We start from the raw sequence: 4,407 nt of genomic DNA on the forward strand, positions 1-4,407 counted from the left end.
AAATTCAAATGCACGTGTGTACTAAAGGACTCTACAACAAATGATTATCAGTTGTAGAAGCTAATGATGTTTAGTCTGGAGAAGAGGATAATGAAGTGGGAGATTAAGGTTACATAATAGCTGTTTTAGCATATATTAAAGGTTTTCATGTGAAAGAGGGATTAGACATGTTCTATTCAATTTTAGCTAGGAGAAATGAGTGAAAGTTATAAATGATGTATTTAGACATCATCAGGATAAGCTTCTTCATCATAAAAGCTATCCAAAAGTAGAATGGATAAATGGTAGGTTCCATTTGCTTGGAAGTCTATAGTCAAAACCAAGAAGACTGTCATGGAGATTATTTCCCAGGTTTTGATTAGATTGATGACCATACAACCCCTCACCAGTTATCAAGTTCTGAGATTCTGTAATACCGAGAAATTATTATGTGCAGTGCACTGTGATGGATAGACTAGAACACTGACCATACTCTCAATGAACTTGTCTTATAGGAGAACTGATAAATGTGCTTACAAAACTATTAGTACCAGGCATAATAGGAACATGCAATAATTGAGGTACAAAGCACTGTGAGAGTTCACAGCAGAGAGATCACTTCCTTCAGTGATCTATATATGTTTCGCATTGTAGCAAAACTTTTTTTTCCACCTGCTCTCTGGAAATAAAGAACTGTTATACTTCCAAGAACTAGTTCAATTCTACTTGCAAGCAACAAAAGACAGTCTCTATTTTAAGGAGCATATGTTCTATTAGGAGAAGATAACACATTAAGAGGAACCAGTAAATAGTAGGGGTAAGGTAAATTAATTAGAGAGGAAAAGGATGATAATAAAGTCAGAATCTGGAGTGAAGTGTGGTCTGGTTTGGGTACCTCCAAAAATAGTAGTCTAAGCAGGCAGTCACCAAACAGGAAAGTAGGGCCTCAGGGTATATAGGGGTCTTCAGGACTGTAAGGTGCTTGGCACCAAGGAGAGGAAGGCCAAAGTTGAGTAGACTTGGGCTAAATGCTTCTTTGTTAGTCCTACTATTCTCTTAACCACTTTCCAATATCTCTCCTCAGTGTGTAGGCCTTTCATTGATTTATTTACAAATGCATCTGAGATTTCTTTGGTAAAGTAAATTCCACAGGAGAAAATGACCTCTATCAATATCCATTAGAGCCTGCTCTGAAATTTATGGTCTTAAAGACTTATAGTAGCATAGCGTTCATTCCTGTATTCCCTTCCAGCATTCGAAACTCCAAGATCTTCTCTTCCTCACATTCTCTATCAATGTCACCCCTCCTCAATTTGTATGTGCTTTGTTTCATTCACTAGGGGTCTTGTCCTGTAGTCTGTCCATTTGCAACAAGATTTTAGTGGCTGATGATTATTTAGTGTGTTACTCTTCAAGAAATATTGTTAGATTTGTGGTTGTCATTTCAAAACAGGTGATTCTAATGACAATGATGTAGCCCAAAGGAGTAACTATTTTAGTGGGAACTTGAGGTAAGAGGCACAGGATATTTGAGGATAGTTTGTTGTTGTGTTGTTCAGTCATTTTAATCATGGCCAATTCTTCATGTCCCCATTTAGGGTTTTCTTTGCAAAGATACTGGAGTAGTTTGCCATTTTCTTCTCCAGCTCATTTTACAAATAAGGAAACTGAGGCAAGCACAATTAAGTGCCTCATCCAGGGTAATACAGTTAGTTAGGAAGTGTCTCAGGATGGATTTGAACTCAGGTCTTCCTGACTCTCGGCCCTTTATCCTTTGTGCTTTATCCTCTGTGACTCTCATTATCTCTATTTGCTGTGCCTCTATGTGCTATGCTTCTCATTATCTCTCTATCTGCTCCATTTGAGAACAGACAAATGATTAAATCACACCTTTTAGAATCTAGTAACTCCATCTCCTCCTATCACTGATCCTGGCTCCTAGCAGAAGTCTATCTTATTAATCTCCTTCCTTAAATTGTTGTCCTTGGCACCTCTGATCCTATGGCTTCTTCCTTCTTTATCCCATCTCCTGAATATTAGCCCATATGCAGTTTTATTTATCAAGATATTTGAGGATTTTCTTTCATTCAGTTTTGTAATGTGTATTTTTAATTTCCTCCTTGGAATGTCATCTTTTTTCCTGACTGGACACTTTTTTTTTCCTGGTTTAGACCCAAGTAGTCTAAACCCATGTCTGTTTTTTAATGGGGAAACAGTGTAGGATCATTAAGTCACAGAAAACTTAATCTTATTTCCCTTCCCTTTCTAGAAGAGAAAGTACCATGTGTTGCCAGAGGAAATCTAAAAGAGTACATGTACAGTCCACTTATTCTTGCCCTGGATAATATTACCCTCTCTGAGCTATATTCTAAGTTTCCAAATTTCCATTCCTTCATTCAGCACTTCCTGACTTCCTCACACAATATTTCTAATTTTGGGGCTTTTCCTACAAGTAAGGGATTGGTACTTGCACATGCCTACAACACCTCTGATAAATATCACCTACTTATGTTCCAATTCCTCTTCTACTTTGCCAATGCTAAAATAGAAAATAGATGATGCAGATTCCCAAATATCTCCCAAGAGAGACTGATTTGAGCTACTGCCAGAAAACAAAGGAACATGCTTCTTCATATATAGGCAAATTTGCTAATTACGAGTCATGTAATAAATAGTGGTTTATATTATGTGCCCAGGTCTGTTGTAGGTGTTGGTGGAGTCATATGCCACGGTGGGAAATGTTTATTGAATGACAACAAATTTTTTCATTTATTTCTAATGAATTGGTTTACTTTTTCAGAGTAAGGCCACAATCCCAGTTCTTCTATGAACCTGTGTTTCACACAAAGAAAAAAACTAGACTGTTCATCTACCTTGTTCACTTCCTCTTAAGGGTAGAGGTGAGGAATAGAAGCCAGCTTCTGAATAAAGGCCAAACCCAACTCTTTAAGGGGGTTAAGAAGTGCAATATAACATCTTTCTAAGCCTAGTATACCTGGCATCTGACTACTATCAATTTTCTACCCTTCCTCTGTCACTATTGTATTTTCAGTCACTTCCTTGCATTGTAACCCTGTAGTTTCCAGTGTAGAATTCCTACTACACATTTACACAATAGCCATTACCCCTAGGCAGACCTGAAGTGAACTAGTCCTCAACAGGGAGCTAGAGATACAACTATCAGAAAAAAGATAATCCCCTCAAATTTCAATTTGGTTTATGACTAAATTATATCTCCTTTTCTCCATAGATCACTTTCCTAATTATAGTTTGTTTTAAGCTAATGCCAATATGATTTTGTATTTCCTTAGCAGACATGGTGTAGAAGGGAGATTCCTGTCATGTGGTTATGGGTAGATAGTGCCAAAGCTAGATAATACTTGTCTTCTATTTGGGGATTAGGTATCTCTGTAAAAATACATGGCTCCCAGACATCAATTAACAATGCAATATTACTTTGTACTTTTCCTACTCTAAGGAATTCATTCTGGCTTTGCTAGACATTTCTCCTCTCTTCTAGCCTGGTTACATTGTTGATCCTCCTAGTATGACCCTTTATCAGCATATAAGACCTATGTTCTACCTTCCCCCATGGTCTGTACAAATTATTGTGTACTGAAAGACTGGCCAGTAAGCCCAGTCTTTATGAACTGGTGTTGACTCTATCGATGTTGACTGACTCAGTTCCCCAGATCCCACATGAAAGAGACTGGGAATCAAATTCTGTTAAAGTCATTTTGGTGTATAACGGGAGTATGCTAGAGAAACTTTGGAACATGAGTAAACATTTTGTAACTGGTTCTAGTCTGCTAAACATGTGGTAAACTTAAATCTCTTTGTTGCAGTAATGTATACATTCTGTCCTTGGTTTCAGTTCTGTAATTGCAGACATTCAAAGAAACTACCACTTACCATGTACCGGTAGTTAGCAGATCAGAACCAGTAAACAAATTTCTACACATGCTCTAAAATCTTCCAAATCCACTTCTATTACTGTTTTCCTGAAGTAGGATCCCTCTATCCTTCCAAATTGAAAATTATATTACCCAAATTTGCAGATGCACAGTGCACAGGCTCTTTAGAACTATGCTTATTGACCAGACCCCTGCTACAGTGGCAAGAACTCTAGATGGTAAAAACTCAGCTCCAATCTTCATGTGGTTGAACTGGCTGCTCTTTCCCCTCCTCCCTATGCCTTTAGTGCACTATTTAATCATTTTAGTCTCTTCATTTCTCTGGTTTCCATCAAGGCTTAGTTAAAATCCTTCTACAAGAGGTCTTCCCAGGTACTAATACTTTCCCTTTTTATATTACCTTAATCTAATCAATATATCTTTATCTATCTATATATCTATCTATATCTTTTTTTTCTTTCTTTCTACCTGTCTTTCTATCTATATCTTCTTTGTAGCAAGTCATGTTCTTGTA

Source organism: Petaurus breviceps, unplaced genomic scaffold (genome assembly GCF_028583685.1).
Source record: "Petaurus breviceps papuanus isolate PSGF00001 unplaced genomic scaffold, PetGlider_PUasm1.0 151, whole genome shotgun sequence".
Taxonomy (NCBI): Eukaryota; Metazoa; Chordata; class Mammalia; order Diprotodontia; family Petauridae; genus Petaurus; species Petaurus breviceps.